This window comes from Canis lupus, chromosome 12 (genome assembly GCF_011100685.1).
Source record: "Canis lupus familiaris isolate Mischka breed German Shepherd chromosome 12, alternate assembly UU_Cfam_GSD_1.0, whole genome shotgun sequence".
Taxonomy (NCBI): domain Eukaryota; kingdom Metazoa; phylum Chordata; class Mammalia; order Carnivora; family Canidae; genus Canis; species Canis lupus.
This window is the reverse complement of record NC_049233.1, coordinates 61,650,059-61,673,893: the sequence shown is the minus strand read 5'-3', so window position 1 is coordinate 61,673,893 and position 23,835 is coordinate 61,650,059. Positions and strand designations below refer to the sequence as shown.

At 36.3% G+C, this 23,835-nt stretch overlaps 1 long non-coding RNA gene across 1 annotated transcript in view; it reads left to right on the top strand.

Annotated features, from left to right (window-relative positions):
* The window catches only part of LOC111098184, a 358,173-nt gene that overhangs the window by 24,392 nt on the left and 309,946 nt on the right, over nt 1-23,835 (top strand). The window lies entirely within an intron of this gene.

The window sequence follows — 23,835 nt, the reverse complement described above, 5'->3', positions numbered from 1 at the left end:
CTGATGTGGGGCTTGATCCCATGACGCTGAGATCATGATTTGAGCCAAAACCAAGAGTCGGGCACCCAGGTTGACTGAGTGAGCCACCCAGGCTCCCCTCTTCTTCCAAGTTTGTAAGTCAAGCTTCAGCCTCTAGTTGGGCATCAATGTCTAGTCGACTACCCACAGCAGGGGCCAACCCAATGTAGCAACCATGCCTTTCCTTTCTTCCCCACAGTGCACTGTGCACAGTTCCTCAAACAAGCACATGGAAACAGCCACCATTTTCCAGGTGTTCAAATACTGACATGCAGTCCACTAGCATCTGACATAAGGGCCACCCACCACTCCACATGGATGTTGATGGCTAACTTGAGACTTCCCCTGTGGATGCCTTGTTCCCAAGGCCCAATTCTTTGGTCTCTTGCCTGACTCACCAATTCTTGGTTTGCAAAGCGGACCTGGATAGAAAGAGACAGAGTACTTCCAGACTGATAAAGGGGCGGGTTTAACAAGCAAGGGCAATTACTTTTGAGGCTTGTTTTGGGCATCTGCAAGATGAGTTGATTTCTGTACCCACCTGCCAAATCTTAAAAGTTTATATAAAAGACTTAATTGGGTTCAGTTACATACATTGCCCAGATGGTCTTAATACAGCATTTCTATCTCAAGGCCATGTCTTTGGGGCGGCTTCTTAGAATCTAGGAAGCAAGTAGAGTGCATATTCCAAGGATAAGGCAGAGGGTGGGGTGACTCTGGTTGCTCAGATTCCACTCAGGGGCCATACCTGTCATATCTTCTTGATGGCTTTCTCAACATCTACCTGGAGTCCTCTTTAAGGGATTTCTACCACATTACAACATAACAACATACTTCTGATTCCTAATTTTAAATTAAAAAGTTGGCACTTGCCTCCGAATAGCCTATCTATTGGACAATCTCTTATAAGGTGTTTTTTCAAAGCACTGCCTAAAGTGGAATGTTGGGATTTACTGGATCATGAGACCTGCTCTTCCATAAAGCTGAGCTGGATAAGCAAGATGATCATGTTATAAACGAGAAAGCAAAAAAGCAAACAAAACAAATAAAAAACTCCAACACATTCAAAATAGCTGAGATGTATAGACAGTTCTAGAGTGAAATTCATCAGACTGCTGTTGCTGAAGGATTAGACAGTGACCCAGTTGTCAGACTTCTCAGTTCTTGGTGCAGTTAGACCATCCTACCTACATGCTATTTTCTGTCCTTTGATTTCTACTTGCTTGTTCTATCTCCCCAGGGTTTCTGTGAGAAGAGGCTCAGACATACCTGCCTGTAACCTACACCAGGTTTCCATTACTTGATGAAAACTAGATGACTCTTGCCTTGAAACAAACAAACAAAAATATAATAATACTTCTAACTCACCTAGTAATTCGTCCTTTCAACTTTGTCCCTGGATAACTTATATAGGGTGGGACAAGTGTATAAATTAACCCTGCCTTTCCACATTATACTCCTACCTGCGTCTGCTTCAGGATCTGATCAACAAGAAAGGGCTTCAGGGTATTAATAGGTTGTATTCTACTTAACATATATTTTATCATCAAATGCTTGCCATGTGACTTAAAAACCATAATCTGCAATTTAAAATTCTCTGTTACTATGAATGTTTCCAAGGTGTGCCAGAGAAAGGCTGACAATTGCACTGTGTATTGCATTCAGATTTGTGATTCAGTATTGTTACTTCCAAAATTTAGTTTTATCTTAAAATTCAGTCTTGGAGATAAAGAGCTTAATGATGTATTATAAATATCTTGGCTTAATAGAAAACGTGAGGTAAATTTTGGCTGTCAGATGAGTAACCTAAAATCTCTAGCTACAAAGGGATTTCAGATTTTGAGGAATCTGTCTAGACAAGGGTAATTATAGAAAGTGACTGTTACTTTTCTAATGCTAAGTTTGAAATCTGAAAACTAAAAATATTATTTATTCAGATGCACTATTTCAAGTAATATACTTCACCAAGAGGCATGACTACCTTGTGAATATTTCCCTTTTTATCTGACTACCTTGTGAATATTTCCCTTTTTAAAAATTCTGTAGGATATTCAGAATTTCCTAATGAGTTTCCTAATGAGTTTTTTTTAATAGGAGATTTTAATGTAGGAAACAAGTTTAGTAAACATCACATGTATTTTTTGTTGTTAATGGAGATATACATTCAGAAATGAATTAAAAAAAAAAAAAAAAAACAGACCAAAAAAATTCCTAGATAGAGACTTCACAAGAAGAAAACCAGCCCAAGTTCTATCTCTGTCAGTCAGAAGTAGCTTTTAGCACAACTCAGCAACCCCTGCCAACAATAAAAGCACTGCCATTTGCCTTGCAAGCAGAACATAAAACATATGCCTTAGTAGGTTACTTAGATACTCAACTGGTCCAATTTAAAATATTTGTTTGTAGTTCCAGTTTGTACATATCAGTAGGTATACTGAACAATAAGCCACGTATTGTCCCATTATTTTTTAAAGTGGCATTCTTGTAGCTCAAGCAAACCATTAAGATTATAAAGAGTTTTCTCAAAAGAAATTCTCATATGAAAATACATTAAGGACAAACTCTAAAAGTTAAACAAATCTAGTTCTTTTTCACCAGCATGATGGGATCAAGGTAGAATGTCTATTCTGAAGAGCAGCTCCATTTGTTTCCCCATGAGAAAAGGCCAAATTTTTCTGGACTGATATAATTTAAAAGTTAAGCCAATAAAAAAGTAAAATATATACTATAAGATACTATAAAACTTGAAATAATGTCAGGGTTTATGGAATGGGAAATAGAGTTCTGATTTTCTTTTTCAAAAAAGGAAACTGTAACTATTTTAAGGGAAAAACAAAACAAAACAAACCAGAGCTCTGAATATGAATAGCTCTATATAGACTCTATGCACAGAACATCACATAAGGATGAGTTACACATCAGTAATATCACCATGAGAATAACTGACTGGGGACTTATACTTCTAGCAACAGAGGTCCTAGGTCAAAATGTGTTAAAAGCTTATAATGTCAACAAGGACCAAAAAAAAAAAGGGGGGTGGGAGGTGAGGGGAAATAGGGAGGAAAGGCTGCATAGACATGGGTCTATTATAAACATGATATTCAGCAGCATAAAAAAATAATAATACCCTCCACAGAGTCCCCCAAGTGGGGCAAGACCTATCTTCTGCTGAACATGGGAAAGATTAAGAGTGAGACAAATTCATCTGTAACTGTAGCATTTCCCATATTTGAATGATAAGCATGTTCAATCTGATGCTGTATGTTGAGAAAATACGTGTGAGTAAAGCAAAATAAAAACAAAAGACTAACCTTTTAAAACTGGAAAAACCATCTGTTTTACAGCCAAGTGGGTGTGATGCTGATCATTACTATATGTAACATAATCCATAGAAAGGCCAAGAAAAAAAATCTTGATTTTGTTTAGTACTTAGGCTTGATAATACTAGGAAAAACAGTAATAATTCAATGAATATGTCATACAAATAATTAAAAATCTCTTTCTGATTTCAAATGAATTTAAACAGTAATCTTCCTTGGCTAATTTTTCTCCTGTGCTAGACAAACCGTCTAGGTACAGGACCAGTACAAATCCCTCCTCCCTTTCAAACACTAGATAATGAACATCCAGGAGCATTCTACAACCTAAAGTGCCTTAAGAAAGAAGGATTCTGTAGTGCCAGTGATATAACCGATCTGAAGACACTGGGGTGTGATTAAAACTGATGGGAGCCAGTCAGGCAGTTGTGGTTTGTTTCTCCTTAGGTGTTGCTCTAACAACTGCAGGATGAGCACCCCTGTTTGTTTCCTATAGTTAAGAGTCTCTTATGGTTTGCCTCCCTCTCTGGTTCTCCATTGATTTTTTAAATAAAATTCTAAGCTTTTAAATTATTTATCTTAGCATGATCTTGGGCTGACCAATGTAACCAATACCATTTCTTAAGGTCTCCCTTCAAATAACTCTTCTTCCTTCTCCTCCAACACTATGATTCTATGATGCCTTACCATGATACAACTCAACAACGCTGGCTGTATTTCTGTCATGGAGTGAGCCACTGACTGAAGCTGGGGCCAATCCCAGTAGTTCTTTAGGAATTTGGGGAAGAAATTGGCCTAGGTTGGTGGCCAGAGTTGTGGAATGTGAGATATAGGTTTATAGCATAGCACTCATGTTTCCACTCCTAAAGAAGATGCCAGTCTGCAAGGTTCCAGCAAGCATTCAGAGTAATTTGAGTGGAATATGTAGAGATTGAATCCTGTTGGCATTTGAATTACTTGTCCCTCTTATTCCTGTCACTTGGTAACATCTTTCAGTGGTTCGGTTTCCTGTGTTGACTATTCTCCTTTTCTTTAAGGTAATTCAAATTGGATTTTTTTTTTTTTTTTTACCCTTAACAGATCTGATTAGTATAGATGCCAAAATTAAAGGGATTGTTAACCTAAAGCAAGGTTCACAACATTAAAATTGTGAGAGAAGATTTAAAATAAATGTCTAACCCACCCACAGAGATTTAATTCTTCTCCAAAAAGAAGGAAATGAGCTAAAGATGTTAAAAAAAAAAGCCCAATGAAATTTGTTGAGGCTTCTATTTTAAAGACAGTTAAAACTAACACAATAAGAAAGAAATTATCATGTATTTAACTGAATCAGGAGAATGATTTAAAAGCATGGGACCATCACGAGAACCCTCCCAAATTTGAAATATAGCAAGTAAATCTGGTCAAAATTTCAGAATCCTGGTGAGCATTTGATTGCATTAATATAGTGTTAAGCCAAGAGGATACAATTAAGCATTGCCTTTTATCTCAGAATTCTGTATAGTTCATTCACAAAGAATGAAGAAAAATTATATGTCAAAATATAGCTATTTTATTAACGAGGTTGATTCTTAGCTATTATGAGTTTCTCTAGTAAGCAGAATCTCTTCATTCCCTGAATCCAAATCCAAACTGTGGTATGTCTGACCCAGATATGCTACAAGACTGAGTTACTGTCTGGTAGCTTTATAAACACTCCATGGATTCCTTGTATATCTTGTAAACTGCCCTGTCTCTGGTCCATTGTCTATACTTCAACCAGAGGGATTTTTTAAATAACATAAATCTTATTTTTAACACTGCCTTGCTTAAACGTAGTCAATGGATACCATTAGTCCTAAAGCTGAAATATGAACCCCTAGCAGAAATCACAGCATCTCTACTTTCTGCATGAATATCGCTCTTTAAGGGGTTTTTCTTAGCTCCTAGCACTGGGCTCAATACTATCTTCCTTCATTGTAAGCCTGTAGCTCCAAATAAATTATCTGATTGTCACACTTCCCATATTTTACTCTGATATCCTAATAGTTCTGCAGTAGAATAGAAATCTTTGAAACTGGAGATTTTTTTCATTACTAATTTCACCATTTTTCCAGAATAACATATTTGATACACAGATACATACACACCTTCTTTAATAAATAAAAGTTTTAAAAAAAATCACATTTTTCAAAAATTAAAAAAAAAAATTGAGTAGGCTCCCACACCCAGTGTGGGGCTTGAACTTACGACTTCAAGATCAAGAGTCACATGCTCTGTTGACTGAGCCAGCCACGTGCCCTACATTTTTAACTTAAATGTGAAAAGCTTGGTTAGGCTGTCAAAGGATATATTCAAGTTGGCCTTTGCTTTTCAAGACTGAAGATATCTAGTGAATGTGACTCTCCTACATTGTCTAAGGAACCGATGGTCACTTGGAAAAACTATCAGAGAATGGATCAGGAAAATTAAAATTCTCTGTGGCTCTCATCTTGAAATTCTAATATCTTCTGAAGTGATGTAACTATTATATTGCCAGTGAATTAAAGGAAAGAGATCATTCTGTAATCTTAAGGTTACAGCCTAATGCATAATGTTTAATTTTTTACTTCCCTTAGGTGAGGGTGAAATAGTGTGATTACATTTCATCTGAAATCTAAAATTAGCTCAAACCAACATGTTCTCTTTAAAGGGTAAAAGGAAAATGATGTAATGTTTTGTATGTCACATTAAATTCTGCTAGTAGTCTTTGTAATGACATATCCTGTGATTTTGTGTTTGAACTTTTACAAAAGGAAATGGAGCATCAAATGGGCTCTATTCAATTAATTTTAACAATCAGATGAACAAAAAGACTTTAAACCTAGGAGAAAGTATATATTCTTCATATTTTAGTATATAAAATAGAGTAATAAACCTCTCAAAAATATGCATGGTTATTTTTGGTGAGTTGGCATGATATGTGAAATCACTTGATTTTCAGCTGTGATATTGCTTTTGAAATAATAAATGTAAACAAATATAAATTACAAGAAAATTCAAGTGTTTACACCCAGTTTGGGAAATTGATATCTATTCATGACACTAAAATGTCCAATAAAATGAATGAGGATCTGCTAGTAATATAATTTTCTAAAAGTAAAAATATTGGGCTGACTGAATGATGGGCACTGAGGGGGGCACTTGGTGGGATGAGCACTGGGTGTTATACGTTGGCAAATTGAACTCCAATAAAAAAAAAAAAAAAAGTAAAAATATAGAACCCAAGTCAAGATTAGAAGTTTTGAATTTTTCTTTGATCATTCAATTCAAATCAAGAATAGTATAATCTTTAATTATATCTCTAATTTGATATGAGTACCAAAATTCCTCATTTATAACTTATTTAGCAATTTTTTTTAAAAAGATTTATTTATGAGAGTGAGAGAATGAGAGAGAGAGAGCACTGGGGGGCAGGCAGAGGGAGAGGGAGAACAGACTCCCTGCTGAGTGGGGAGCTGCATGAGGGGCTCAATCCCAGGAACCCAGATCATGACCCGAGCTGAAGGCAAATGTTCAACCGACTGAGCCACTGAGATGCCTCATTATCTGGTAATTTTTGATTGTCAGAAATTGATTTCTTGATCAATAAAAGATGATTTATTACTATAATCATGCATTCAATATGAAATATAGAGTGGAGTTTATGAGGAAATTCTGTCCTAGGTAGCTAATATTTCTAAATATCTTTGGAGATTAGGGCTGATTAATGGATTTTCTTGAGTAAATTCTGCCAGAAAATGTTTTAAAATGCATTTTATTTTACTTTTCGAAGATGGATAGGAAGGAGAAGAGGATTAAAAGGACTTGAAATATGACGAAGATGCAGGGTACAAAACAAAGTGTGAGTGCAGCTCTTTGAGCACCTGAGTTCATTTTAGTCCAAATTATCCCTTGAGTTGTTTTTTTTTTTTTTAATTTTTATTTATTTATGATAGGCACACAGTGAGAGAGAGAGAGGCAGAGACACAGGCAGAGGGAGAAGCAGGCTCCATGCACCAGGAGCCCGACGTGGGTTTCGATCCCGGGTCTCCAGGATTGCGCCCTGGGCCAAAGGCAGGCGCCAAACCGCTGTGCCACCCAGGGATCCCGAGTTATTTTTTTTAATTAAAAAGATTTCAATTGTTTAATTGAGATAACTGCAGATTCATATGTCATTTAAGAAATAATATAGAGAGAGGCACTTGGGTGGCACAGTCCGTTTGGTGTCTGCCTTCAGCCCAGGTCGTGATCTCAGAGTCCTGGATTGAGCCCCTTGTTAGGTTCTCTGCTCAGAAGGGAGCTTGCTTCTTCCTCTCATCCCCACTCATGTTCTCGCTCACTATCTCTGTCTCTCTCAAGTAAACAAATAAAAATCTAAAAAAAAAAAAGAATACAGAGAGAGTTCCTTTGTATACTCCCCCCAGTTTTCCCCAGTGGTTACATTTCACCAAAGTATAGTACAGTGTCACAACCAGAATATTGACATGTATATAGGTCTTTGAATTTTTATAAAAGCCTGAAATAGAATTATTTTATTTTATAATTTGTTTTCCCTTTCATATAGTTTCCTGCTGCAAGACCAATACTGAAACTGAATGCAAATAGTGTTCATAAAAAATCAGTGTGATTGATGACTTGTAATCATCTTCTTTGTTTGAAAAATTATGAATTAAGAATGTATAATTATGAATTATGTGTATGAACAACTACATACCAATCACAAAAAGCAAAAGTTTCTCTCTCTCTCTCTTCCTGACTTGCTCTCTGTACATGTAGATATAGATGTGGGTAGGTAGTGCTAATGCCACATGATAATATTCAAAATGTAGGTGGGGAGTGACAGCAGGATCTGTCATTCATGCCCAAGATGGCATACAACATAGACAGTGTAGTGTTCAAGATACAGAGAATATTTGACTAAAATGATAATCCACTGCACCTGGCCAGCAGACTTCAGTTACAACCTCAGTGTAACAGGCAAAATATTCCCTTTGATAACAGTGATAATTGAGCTATTTCTTCACACTTAGGAAGATACTTTTGGACTTTGAGAACCCAGCCAGCAGCTCATAGTCACCTTGGTCTTTGGAAGCTGGAGAATGTTTTATTCTTCTCAGGAGCTCTCCATTAGTAGTGTGGGGCCAGTCTTCTTTTTATTTTAAGTGTTTTTATTGATTTATTTTGTTTTTCTTTTTTCATTTGTATTATAAGTTCAAATGTGTATATTTATACATGATTTATTGTTTTTGATCACAATAATTATGTAATATTTATTTTAATGATAATTAGGTTTTCAACCTTGGTAATTTGTGTTATGTGGGGTTTCCATAATGAATTACTCTGTCAGGGCTCTTCTTGATCAGAGTCAAAGGGTCCAAAAAATAAATGCTCAGAATATTTCTTGAAACAACTTTGCTGAGGGGTTCTCCAATAGACTTTATATGGACTCTAATATTTAATGGATAATTAACTTGATTGTTGTCTAGAATATATTGCTGTCATTATGGCCCTCATGGTTTTCCTCAGTTAAGTAAAAAAGAAGCCAGTAACATGGCACATAATTTTTTTTCTTTTTTTTTTAAAGACTTATTTATTTATTTATTATTTATGATAGACACAGAGAAAGAGAGAGAGAGAGGCAGAGACACAGGAGGAGGGAGAAGCAGGCTCCATGCTGGGAGCCTGACGTGAGATTCGATCCCGGGACTCCAGGATCATGCCCTGGGCCAAAGGCAGGCGCCAAACTGCTGAGCCACCCAGGGATCCCCCGGCACGTGATTTCTGAAGAATAAACATCCATAAAACATTATTCATCTTTGAGCAACATTGTCGCTCTTAGATGTAGAGCAGCCACAGGTCCTAGCATTCTCTTAAGATTTAATGCATTTTATTATAAGAAGTAGGAAAAAAAAATCAGGTATAATTGTAGGTTTACATTCTCCAAGTATAGCGTTGAATCCATGAAAACTATCAAAACATGTTTTCTGCTTCATTTCTTTTGCATAAAATGAAACCAAGTCACAGACTGTTGCACGGATATTTTTGGGATAATACTAAGTTGTAGTCTAATATTAACAATCGTTAAATATTACTAAGAGAAGAGAGAATTAGGACATTTTAGGTTCAATATTACGTTATTCAAGATCTAGGACATTCCTAAACGATGGGAAGCAGGTAGAGATTGGATAAAAGAAGGAAACCACAGACCGTAATGTGGAATAGTGCTGTTGCTAACTCTTATTGCTCAGGTCACCTAACTCCTCCCAACACCACCAACGGGGGGGGGTTGGGGGGTGGGATGGGAGTACCTTAGGACAGTCAACTGGCTTGGTGGCATTTCTCCCCACCTCATATCCTGAACCAGGCAGAGACAACTAGTTTCTGCCTCCAGGAGTGAATAGTGACTTTGAGAATTTAGGCACAAAGATAGGGCAGAATGGATGATAACTGGAGATACCTTGAGCAATGCTACACTTAGACCCAGCAGATATCGTAACCATCCAATAAATAATAAATACAAAGGTGAACATACAACACAGAATTGATAAATATTTGCAGAAATGTAGTGCCAAAGAAGCATGGAAAATTGAACACTAAACTCAAAGAAGAGATAACCATAGTTAATGGAGTGCGCACACACACAAAATTAGAATAAATATTGTCTGTGTGTACCCTAATACCCATGAGACTGTATTATAGTGACAAAAAAATAAAGCAACACAGATAATGTAAATTAAACACTTGGTCAATGAGATGAAACAAACAAGCAAAGAAAAGAGAGAGCTCAAAATATGAGCCAAAAACCAATCAGGAATAAGAGAAGGAATGAATACCATACAGGCATGATTACACTGAAGAATGTTTCCAGATCGCGGAAAGTATGTTTCAAAGCACAGACTGAAGAGGCCTAGAGAATGGGTACAGAATCCTTAAAATCCATCTAGTGGAACTGAGGAAGAATATGAGGGTAAAACACATGTGTGCACATGCAGATGCACACACAAATGATGTAGTGAAATTACAAGATACTAAAAATATAGAGAAAACCCAAAAGCATTCTTTTTTTTTTTTAATTTATTTATTTATGATAGTCACAGAGAGAGAGAGAGAAAGAGAGAGAGGCAGAGACATAGGCAGAGGGAGAAGCAGGCTCCATGCACCGGGAGCCTGATGTGGGATTCGATCCCGGGTCTCCAAGATCACGCCCTGGGCCAAAGGCAGGCGCCAAACCGCGGCCCCACCCAGGGATCCCCCCAAAAGCATTCTTTAGAGGAAATATCAGACCTTCACACATACACACACACACACACACACACACACACACACAAAACAAGATTTACCATAACTTCTAACCTCTAACATTTTTGACCGTACCATCTTGAAAGAGGTAACAGAAAATTATGTGAAATTTCTAAATCTTTGAAACTTGGGATGCTATACTTAACCAAATTATATCTACCGTGTCAGAAAAATAGAAGACTTTTCACATATGAAAGTTTATATATGGATGGACTCTGACAATTTATTATGCATAGAACCTCTGAAGTAGTCTCTTGAGGCTATGTAAACTAGGGGGGGAGACAAAATGAATATAAGAGGAATAATTGGAAATAAACTGCAAAATATTAATAAATTTATGAGTACAGAATATTTAGAAATCTTATAGTAAGGAGCATGGGTATTGAGCCAAACTGATTATTGGAAGCCTAGCTTAGCTACTAATTAGCTGTATGACCTTGTACAAATTTCATAACTTCTTTCTGACTCAGTGTCTTTATTTGCAAAATGGAAGGAATAATTATATTCACCTCGTGAGAGTACTGTATTAAATAAAGAGCCCTTGAAAAGTACTGAAAATAATGCCTGGCAAATTATCAGCACTCAATACATGCTAACTATGATTATTATTAATGTAAAAACTAATAATTTGAACTGAAACACAGGTATTATAAAATAGGGTCTATTTGGGACAAAGAGGATAAGTTTAAATAACATTTTCTCTAATTTTTTCTTTTTTTTTAAAAAAAAAGATTTTGTTTATTTGAGAGAAAGAGGTGATTGAGAGAGAGAGAGAGAGAGAGAGCACCACCTGGGGGGAAAGGCGGAGGCAGAGGGAGAGGGAGAAGCAGACTCATTGCTGAGCTGGGAACCTGATGCAGGGCTTGATCCCAGAACCCTGAGATCACCACCTGAGCCAAAGGCAGACATCCAATTCTCTGAGCCGTCCTGGTGCCCCTCTAAAATTTTTTCTTGATATGATAGATGACCTGTATGCCACTCGACTTTCATCATTGCTAGAATATATCTATTCAGGAGTGTGTTAAAAATGTAGTCAGAGTTAGTTTTTTATTTTTCCCCAACCAACAAACTTGGTGCAAATTTTCTCCTGTCTGTCTTCAAAATTATTCTTCCCTTGATTGTCCATTTGTCCATCAATTGTTTCTAAAACCCGCTTGGGGAAAATAAGTGACTTCCTGGAAAGCATATCAGATTTGTATGTGTGTGTTCATGTGGGGAAAAAATTGTATTCTTTTGGAAAGTTAATTTAATATTGATTTCTTTACTAAGTCACTACTGTCACTCTCTTGTAAATTTCAGTAAGAAATTATGTTAACCTGCTGCGTCATCTTGCCTTTATGCCATTACTCAAGACACTCATTCTGTCTAAAAGTCCACTCCCTTCTAAACAAAAATAAAAATTGTGTGTTCATATATGCATTTATATGTACATACATATGTATTGCATTGATATTTGATTGTATTGGATTGACATTTAGATAAATATAAACTTGCATGAATGCAAATATAAACTGTCATCTTCTCTAAATTCCTTACTATCAGGAATCTGAAATAAATGTATACATTTTTGTGGTGGGATGAGCGAAGGGATCAGGATTTCTGTACGTCCTCAAACTAGTTATCTCGTTCCTGGGCCCTGTGTTGGAGTTCAAGACTTCTCTGACTAACCAGATCTGGGGGTGTCCTGCACATAGACGGTCCCTTAGAGGCTGGACAGTGTACCATAATACTATTTTCACTCACACGTTACTCTCATTCTCCCTTTACTATTGTGTTTTAGTCCTTCAGTTCTTTCTCTTGTCTTACCTGCTCAGTCTCTACTTCAGTCTTCCAGGTGAGAGACTTTGCCCAGAAGTTGACAGTTGCCTAGTCTGCCCTCGGGACTTAAGAATATTTATGGACTTAAGAATGGGTTACCACATGGCCATTGTCTCCTTTTCAAGAAAGTTTCAGTTTCTGTTTATTTCCCAACACCTTAAAAATGAAAGAGCTAATCTCTTCCTGTAGTCCTAGGACCGCTCATGAGATCTGTATTCCCTCTGCATATATAAGACTCAGTGCTCAAATTTTAAGAAAGCAGCTCTCTTGTTCCTGATTTTGAGTTCCCTTACAGTTGAGTGATACTGCTTTAAACATTTCTCCCTTCCTTTTTTCTTGGTTTCACCCACATAGGAATTTGCTTAAAAACTTTTTTGTGTGTTCTTCTCTAGTTCCTTTTTTTCTACCTGCAGTTATTGATTTGCTTTATTTTCTCCTTTCATTTTTCCTTTAGTTTATGCTTATTTTCCGTTCAGCTTAATTTTATTACGTATTAAAGTTCTGGATTTTATTTCAGTGCGTTGGAGTTACTTGTTAAAAATACGTATCCAATCTGCTATATTGGCTTGGAAGCCTGTTTAGTATATTTTTGATGTTTCTATAACAGTTCTCCTTTCTACCATAATCAAAGGAAAAAGAGTAGACCTTAACATCCTCCTTATAAACTAAGAAGGCAAAACAATCTGCCTTTTTGATACTTTATACCAATGGTTTCTGTGGATATTTGGAGGGGAGAAAAGCTCCTACCAAATGCCTCTGAGGTTGCACATGTCTTCAGAGAGCCATGGGGGTCCTGCCACAGCTGTTCTGCAGTTTGAATGGCAGTTGAGAAAGAATTTTCTATGACTTCAAGCTATAGCACAGAAAAATCAGCCCCAGGATTGAGTGGTATGAGGGTAGATTGGCCGTAGAACCATGTTACCCAGCTTTGTCTCTCCTTACTCTTCCTGTCTGAGCTACATTTCCAAGATGCACAGCATGCAGCAACTGCCTTCTGCTACAGGCAAGAATACATTTTCTAAGACAGAAAACGTGTCAGAGAGGTTTAGGTTTATCAGAATAAACACATTGAAGAACTGATTTAGAAAGTGATACCTACTTAATGCAAAAAATTTTGGTGGATATTCCTTCTTTAATAAAAACAAAAGGCTAACTCAGAAGAGAAGCCCATAATTGCAAATCTATTGCGTCAATTAAAACTGGAAACACTGGCTGACTCATGGAGTGATTACTTTATGCTGGCAATGGATCTGAAGCCGTCGTATGCATTTCAAACATTTGTCATGCTCTTCGGTTATTATCCTGTCAATGTACTCAGCACATTATAAACAAATAGGCGACAGGAAAGCAATTAGAAATTTAGTATATATTATTCTGTACTGTGCTTTGTTTTCATTTTTCTTTTATTTGTTTATGTGATAAAGTGAGTGCATAGCCTCTCAAATGCCGATCTACTCCATAAATGATGTGAGTAGTCGATTTTTCTTTGAGGTAGTACAACTATTATTGGTGTTTTTATTTTAGTACATATTTTTCAATCACTTTGACTTGTGCGCTGATGGATATGTCTCTGGGTGAGCACCCACACTCCCTTAATCATTGGCAGGGCAAATGGAGATGCGAGATTTAACATCAGGGTCTTAAAGAAAAGGGTACTCTTTAATGGCAAGGTAAACAAAAGATTTTTTTTGTTTTTAATTTTTTGTGTCAAAGCTCTCTGTCCCCATTTTCTTTCTCCTTTTCCCTGGCTTCGAGGAAGGATAATGTCAGGACTACATATTTCTTTCAAAAAAGGATTTAAAAGTCCAATTGGCAGCCTCCTGATTATAGGCAGTGAAATTAAGTTTGGGTTGGGGGGATACTGCATTGACTGGTCTTCAGACAGCATAACCAAGTAAGGTGTTCCTTGCAACAGCCCAATACACACACTGGGAGTTTGCATCTCACGGTTCTTTCTTTCTGACTCCCTGTTTGTGTCAGAGTGGGTGATTCCCTTTGTTCCAATTCCCACAGAGTGATGAATCCAAACCCAAGGGTAATTTCTCATTATATAATTTTTCTTCAAGAAACTTTTAGAAAAGTTGGGCTTAACTATCATATTTTGCTTAGAAGGATAGATATACTTTAATACCAAAGCCTAAAATAGTCTACATTGTTAATGATCAATTCAGTATACTTATTCAGACAATATAGTCTAAGTGAATAGAGACAAGATAATCAACAATGGGGCTGGCAGGTAAATATTTATTTGGGGAGTTTTCTTTTTTTTTTTTTTTTTAAGATTTTATTTATTTATTCATGAGAGACACAGAGAGAGAGGGAGGCAGAGACACAAGCAGAGGGAGAAGCAGGCTCCATGCAGGAAACCCGATGTGGGACTTGATCCTAGGACTCCAGGGCCGAAGGCAGGCGCTAAACCACTGAGCCACCCAGGGATCCCCAGGGAGTTTTCTTTTATGTTACATGGTCATATTGAAGAAATAGCATGTAGTTATCATTTGAGATATCAACCAAAAACATTTTTTTTCAACCAAAATTTTCTACTCCTTCCCTCACACCCGTCAACCGCCCAAACTCAGACCATCATTAATTATAGGGAGAGGCTATCAGTGTTGGAGAAATCGTTTACTTCTAAAATGAAGAGCCTAGGCTTTAGGTATAAGGCCCAAATTAAAAGTATTTTATTTGAGTATAGTTGACACACAATATTACATTAGTTTCAGGTGTACAACTTAGTGATTTGACAAGTTTATATGTTATGCTATGCTCATCACAGATGTAGCTACCATCTGTCCCCCTTTCATCATTATGACTGACTGTATCATTGACTCTATTCCTTATGCTGTGCCTTTAATTCCCATGACTTATTCATTCCCTAACTGGAAGCCTGTGTCTTCCCCTCCCCTTCACCCATTTTGTTTATTCTCCAATCTCTCTCCACTCTGGCAACTGTCAGCTTGGTTTGTATTTATGGGTGTGTTTCTGTTTGTTTCTTTTATAATGAATTAAGAAATAATCAAAAGGCCCAAAGCTTTTATTGATAGCCAGAGAAATAGTTACTTTTGACAGTCTGCTTTCTCAACTTTCCTCCCTTCCCCTTCACACACATAAGAACTGTGATGCTGTGTTATTGGGAGACATGGGAGAGTAAACCAAGCGAGTGAGATGTGATTATTTTGCTGCCTCGCTCCTCACAAACCACACAACCAACTGGCAAGGGTTCTTTCTCTTAGTAGGTAACCCATTGTAAACGTGGGATCTGAGAGAACAGAGGCTCCATTTTCTCTCCCGAGGAAACTCATGATCTCGGAGGTAAGATCCCTCGGACATGAATGTGTGACTGCCTAGGAGTGGTAGGGTGGGTTGTTTAAATGTGAGGACAGAGGCTGTTTGTGCACCTGCTATAGTTCAGATATGATATGGGAGACCATTCAAAATGGTGTATGGTTTCATGCAATGTGGGTTAGCTGAGAAAGCAAGGTGTAGATGGGTGGGTGTAGCTAAAAACCATCTCAAATGCTACGGCCCTCAAATTTGTTTCAGCAAATCCCAGGAGTTACTCTCTTTTGCATTAAACAGGTTTATTTTACATCTTTCAGACAACTACTAGACCCTGCCTTTTGCTATAGTTTAGTTTCAGCACCTGAAATAAATATGTAGGGATCATAGTAGGGGCTCAATATATTGAATTTAGTGACTTTGTTTTCTAAATGAATCTCTTTCTCACAGAGCTTTTGAATAGTCATGAGAACAACCTCCATGTTTAACATATTGCTATATCTAGCAAAGACTTTTACACACATGACATACTGTGAAGATAGAGAAAGAGAGTGGGTTAGGGATGGAGGGAGGGGAAAAGAGACAGGAAAGGGAGAAAGAAGCTATGAATCACAGAAACTTAAGATTTTGATAAAACAGATAACTGCTTTAGAATAGTGTTGGAGATTACAAGCACTGGCTGTACTGTCGGGCTGCCTGGGAGTGACAATTACATAATTGTCGTTTACTCATGTCATGCATGGTTTACTCATATGTCATGGTTTACTCATATGTCAAAACGGTGATAATAGGAATATGTGCCTTATATGATTACTTTGAGAATCAAATGACTTACTGTTTGCTACAGACGGTAGCAAACATACAATAAGCACTTAAGAAATATTTATTGAATAAACAAAATAATGGTAATTCAGATTTGAAGGACCCAGGAATCAGGGTGGATGCTTATACATTAAAGTTCATAGAAAATAGTCATGGTAAAAAAGAAGGTAATCATACTATTTCCTATTTTGGTGCCTAGCTCACAGAAATGGGGAAGTTCTCATGTGAGTAAAATATTTATTCCCTCTCTGTTTTAGAGCAACCTCATGGCAGAGGTAAAATATGACTCAATTTGTTTCAATGCTTTGAAAATAAAGCAAAATAATTTCTTTAGTTTTTTTTTTTTAATTTTTTAAAATTTATTTATGATAGTCACAGAGAGAGAGAGAGAGAGAGAGAGAGAGAGAGGCAGAGACACAGGCAGAGGGAGAAGCAGGCTCCATGCACCGGGAGCCCAATGTGGGATTCGATCCCGGGTCTCCAGGATCGCGCCCTGGGCCAAAGGCAGGCGCCAAACCGCTGCGCCACCCAGGGATCCCCATTTCTTTAGTTTTTAATACACAGTATTTGAAATAGAAAATGCCCAAAGTTTTTAAACTACAATTTTCTCTTGCCTGTTCTCTTCCTCTTTTCCTTCCCTTTTCTTTCCTTCTATGACAAGTGTGCTTACCAGATGCCTAGTCCTCTGATAGGTAATGGCTGCACAATGACACATGAGGTACAGTTAAAATCTAACAGGGAGATAGAAATGTATTGTACCATATAGTGTGTTTGATAAGTGAGATTCTAGGGGAAGAATACAGAAACTCACAGGAGAGGTATACCAAGCTCAGACTATGGAGTTTCTGAGTGATTTCCTAGGAGATGTAACATTTAAGTGAGACCTACAGAATAAATAGAGGTTAGCCAGGATAAGACAGGTTTTTAGTTGATTGTTCTGCTATAAAAACACCTGTGAAACCTGGAAAGTAAGAGAAGGCAAATATAACAAATAAATATAATTTGGTGTGGCTGCTATCTAGAGTATGATTTAAAAAAAACAAAAACAAAAAATGCTGAGATAACTTCACATGAGCCAGTCCATAATGCTGAAGGGTTTGGATGTCATCCCAAGGAGACGCTATCATTTGATGGGCTCATACATTTGGGATGGCAAGAATATTAAGGATGTTCTCGGCAAGGGTAACAACGATGTGGGGTCAAATGGATTTAGGGGACCACTGGGGTCTCAAAAGGTGATTGTCAGCAGTCCTTGCCCCTGGAGGAGTTTCTTGTGCAGACAGGTTGTCAATCCTGGGATGTAGCTATGTAGAAGTTGAACAGATCTTTAAGGAATTTCAAAACAACGATTTACTTGTAGAAAATGAAGGAAAGTCTGCTCATCTGGACAAAAAGATGAAAGTTATAAAACACCAATTGCAATATTTATTTTTATTGCTCAACTCTTAAACATTGGACTGTGTCCTACTTACTTATAAGTTAGCTAGAAGTCTCCTCAGTTAGAAAGTATTTGTGTCTTTCAGAGATGAGAGGAATATCTCAACAAATCAAGTTGAAAATGAGCTGTCACTTATTTGCTATCTAAATGTGCTATGGGGTGGATATTTTGGGGGTGGATATTTTAACATTGCATTTCATAAAGAGGATTTTCTGACCAATGAATCTCCTAATTAAAAAAAAAAAAAACAAAGTAAATATACCAGAGGAAAATCACTATGCTTTGTGCCCTCCATTTCATATTGATTAAAAATGCCATTACAATTAAGAAAATGGAAATTTTATTAATATCTTAGCATGATAAAGAGCTCTTAAAAAGCATATTTTGTAAGCTGTTTCTTCTTAGAAAATTAGTACATTCTTATTGTTTATAATTATTAGTTTCTTATCTGCTGAACTACTTTTTAATTATCATGAAAAAGACCAATCCCTCATGCATTCAGATACCATCATGTCTTAGAAAGTACAGTTAGAGGATGGGGCTAATTAATAATTTAAATAATGGAAATGATACCATTTCACAGGATGATCTTACATGGCTCTTTTCCATTACTGTTTTATTTTTCCGATTACTTTGTTTCCTTTTGGTCTTATTATCATCCTCTAAACAAAACACTGCCTTTGTGTCTTATACAGGTTGTTTTGACTGTCTCCATATCATGAGGCAAAGCTGGAATAAACCTTGTACTGCAACCTAAGTAAAAATATTTTGTGGTTCATTTAGCTTCAATTCCCTTATAATTACCAGTAATGCCTTGGGGGATTTCATCCATAGTAAGTCTAACTATAACTTGCCAGTTACACTTTTTAATATTGTATTTTGTTATTTGTTTTTCTGGGAATTTTAAAGAGAGATTACAGGCTGCTAACCAGGAGCCTTTGGATTCCATGCCCTATTTTTACATTTATTGCAAAAACATATCATATGCTTTCTATTGTTTTTGTTGCTAAATCTTTGACCAAAATATGTTCTTCTTCTGTATTTCTAATGCATTATCTCCCGCTTTTGTTTTCAGATTTTTTTTTCCCAAGGGCCCCATGCTATTTATTTCTCTTTTTATTTATCTTTTAATGAGAGGAGGTCAACCCAGGCCTTATGCTTCCCCTAGGAGCAGTGCCGCTGTGTTTTCCTTCTGCCCCTTACTCTTCATATCTTTTTGAGTTTTTTTTTCTCAGATGTTATGCTGATGCCCACTGATGTGCACAGAGTGAATCTACAAGGCTGAGGACAGTGTTTCTGTTCTTGCTGTCTAGTTCTCTGATTATGCTGAGGTGAATGTATCTCTGCAAAATTTGATGCAAGCTGTGCTGGTTCTGTCATCAGAAGGTGTGCAAATCTCCTCAAGTTCACAGCACCCAATGCCCTTCCATTCTCTAGCCCTTCCTAATTATTTAGCTCACCTTTCAGTATGGACATACATTTTTCTGTCTGATGTGGCTGCTTAATCTGTAACAGTACTAAGAACTAAAATCCCAGAGTTGTCATAGATGAAAAGGTAACTAATTAGGAAGAGGATCTTGAAACAGCTCTGATCACCCCACAAAGCAGCTCATCTGTGCAGTAGGTCTAACATGAACCTAAGTGAAAGTGTACAGCTGAGGAGGGTAGAAATCATTGGTAGTGTTCATCATGCCCGGGACTGATGATTCTGATGAGTCTCTCTCACAACCATTCATATACACTGGAGTCCACAGGAAGACATTGCTAGTTCAAGGGAGTTTGAACTTTTACATTTGTTTCTATAGCTTCATTACATTTTTCAATCAGAAAATAGGGATAGGGTAAGGGACAAGTCAGGCAGATTAGATACCACCATCTTGATCTGAAAAGAGTCTGAAATAACTCTTACTGGATTTTCATGTTGTTAAGTCACTGTAAAAAATAAAATAAAATAAATTGGACTCTTTCAGATTCATTGCTGGTGGTGACTTCAGCCACTGTTATCTTATGATTACGGTATTTACTAGGAACTATCAATTTGACTTATATATGTGTGTGTATATATATGTGTGTGTGTATGTGTGTGTATATATATATATTTTTCATTTATTTACATATATATACACACAAGAACTAAATCATAATATAAATACATACATCCTCACACACCCAAGACTTTTTATTTGAGGTTTTAGAGCTGGAGACCGTCTATGCGATACTCCTGTGATGGTTGAGATCTACATGTCCTCTGTGTAGATTTTCCAATTAGTACTTAAGAGTGGCTGAATGATTCTATCTCCCAGTGTTAGCCATCTTAATCAACTTACTTAAACTTTATGTGCTCTGAGGCTTGTTTGTTTATATGATTGATTGATTGTTTACTTGCTTTTTCCCATCTGTACTGTGGGAATGAGGATAGTACTTCCTGGTTACCTTGCCTCAGGGATTAAATACATTAACTTTTAGGACAGATGTCATATAGAAAAACATTCAGTAAAAAGAAGTTTATATTAGTTATTATGCTGCCCGCATATCTAATTTAATTATGTATCAGATTGTTTTTCCTATAAATATCTGAAACATATTTGATTACAATTTTTATTGGGTGAACATATTTGTTAGATGGTTTGATCTTGTATACATAACTTTGTTTATGACATTAGGTATGAGTTAATCATGTGGATCTACTTGAAATATTATCAGTGGGATGGGACTAATTAAATTCTTTATGACTGCTCTTGTAGTCATTGTGCATTTGGCATACATTTAATACTTAAATGCTTCTTTATTTTACTTATAAGCTCTAAGAGTTAGTATACTTGCATTATAGAAACTTGCATTAAATATAGAAAAATGTGTACAAGAAATTGCCTATAACTACTCATCCAAACCAAAAACCCTAATGTACTATTGCCCTTCAGTATGTCCCCAAAACTCTCTGAATAAGTAAATTTACTTTATTCAGGTTTACAAAAATAGTAAGTGATAAAGCCAGGATTTGGCACATATATATTGTCTTTAAAGCTAATACCCACTTTTCTTATGTCATAGGGGCTTTTCCTTTGACTTAAAAATACTGTAGTCCTTCAGTGCTAAGCAATACTTGAAAATATTGACAGTGAATAAGTGTCACAGTTCTCTCCTGGTTGTTATCTACTTCAGAATGACATAGAATGATAAATATACTTCTGGGTTGTTAATTTTAAGGTGAGTTACAAAGTGTAAATATACACTATAATCCAGCCAACGTAAAAGCACGTCACATTTCCTATTTAACTCATGGTAGTTAGGGTATGTGGTTAGGGTGTGTGTGTATGTGTGTGTGTGTGTGTGTGTGTGTGTGTGGTGTATGGGTAGGAAGGAGGTACACATGCAGATATGAATGATCAATTTACATAAAACAATTCATAAGAATTGTCTGAGGATCACTGTTGTTGGTCTGGACATCCAGGGAAAGACATGGTGGTGTTCTTTGGCACTAAGTACATCACAGTTCTTCAGTAGCATGGGGAGAATCGGGAAACAGGAATTAGAGCTCCCTATGTATAGAGGGCTCTAAGTGAGTAATGGATCAAGGATGTTACTGCCAGTTCAATATCTGAGCACAAAATGAAGTATAGAGGTAAAAATCCTGTCATATATCTAGGAAATGTCTTTTTTTTTGACAAATAATAATTCATTCTACGCTATGAACTTGCTTTATCTTATAGCACTGTTTAGGTGGTCACCTACAGGCCAGTCTTTCTAAAAGAAGTTCTCCCATTTAGCACTTTGCTAATGTCAGTGGCACAAGCTTCTGAAAGAGCATTTGAAAGGCAAGCAAGGAACTTTAAAATTCCTTTTTTATAGTACCAGTGTTAGAAAGTGCGAATTATAGATGTCTAGGACATGTGGAAGACAAACAGTGGAGTGAGAGAGCATGTCTAGTAATGGCAACCATTTGGACTCTAATAAGAATAACCATTTATTGGGTTTGCTCTAGTTGCTTTCACTGTTCTAGATGCTGCCAATACATTGTCTTTAACATTTTATTCTCAAAAATAATCTCATAAGTAGATATAATTTCCTCTCTTTTATTTTTTGTCACAGGCTAACCAGTCAAGTGAAGTTTGAATTGACTACAATGAAAACTAGGCCCACCATGATAGCATGTTAGCTCTGTGATGCTCTCACAGAACAAGTGGAAATGTTTGACTCAGACCTCAAGACACTCCTTGCCCACTCTGAATTTGGTTCCTTTGTGTATTTAAAGCAAGTTTAGATTTTAGAATACTAGTGAAAATGTTTATGTACAATTTTCAGTTCCATGCAAGATTTGGCTCTATACCCCAAACAATTGAACTATGCAAATACTAAACACTATCAAACAGCCAAAATTTATGGAGAATATATTATATGCCAGATTCAGTGGGAAAAGCTTTATTTATTCTTTATTTCAGTTAATGTTCATGGTGACACTATGAAACTGAGTTTGTATAAATTAAGAAATTTGCCTAAAGTCATACATCTAAGAAGTTTCACTACTTGTGCTTAACTTTGCACATTATACTAATTATGTATGCCAAAATAATTATGAAGTTTCTGATAAACAAAAAAATACATTGTGAGATATTATCATAAATTAAGGTACCATTTGCTTTGAAGCACAATATATTCAGTTTCATCTAATTTGGATATATATTCATATTTATGTTTCTCATTGTTCCGATATCAATCTATTATTTTATGCTCTGACCTCTCTTTTTATGGCCATTCCTTTTTGGATCTGTTCACCTGAACTTAATCATTGTCTTCTGTTTTTCTTAATGTCATGGGCTGGAAAGTCCATCTACAATTATATTTTAAACTGTCATATGTAGAAGATTCCTGCTTCTATTCCTTCTTTTACATCTTGTTTGGTGAGTCTTTGATTTTTATTTATAGCATGTTGCCACACAGGTCTGAAAATTAACCTGATGTAGTGTGAAATTATGGCTCTCTGATAAGGAACTCTGGTGTTCAACTCTTCATTCCCACTATTTGTACCACTCTCTTCTTCCTTAGCTTTTAGACTTAAATGCTCATAATTGTTTCCTTCTCTCTTTTTCTCTGTCTCCTTTTGATTTAAAATCTAGTAATTAACTTTGTATAGTCAATTTATTATCTAATATTTGACTCACTGCAAAAGGTCTCTGTCTAGATTGCCTGTCTTGGTTCTCTTCCTAGCAATTGGAAATAAGGGCATTTTCCAATTAGTTTGTATATGCATGGGTTCATATATTTCTGAGGTGGGTATTTGCATCTCTTATATGCCTATTTTATATGACAATAGTTATAAGAACAGAATAGCCTTGTTCACATAAAATAGATGGGTAATAATAGGATAATTTTGGTATAATAATGTCAAGACTTTGAACTCCTTCTGAGCTATATCCCCCAAATTATCATATGTAAAATGTTTTTAGTGTTTTGACACCAGTAATTTGAATAGTTTCCCATTTATTTTTGTGAACAGATTTAGTATTTAGATTTAAAAATACTAAAATAGTTGGAGAGTTTTATTACAAATGCATTTGAGTCTATTATTTTCTCTATATCTAGAAAGTATAACCAATAATTTTCTAGGGCTTAATAAAATACTAATTTTACTTACTATACTTTCATTTAGAGGCACCTTCTTTTACACAGAAGGGATTGGAAAACATTTGTATTTTGCATTCATACCTTATGTTTTCATCAGGGTTTTTATTAAAACTTCAGATTTGCCCATTCAATTTATGAAATATACTTTTTGTATAACCTAATCTGAAATGCCACTCTTCAGGCACCAGGGTGGTTCAGTGGGTTAAGCATTCAACGCTTGAT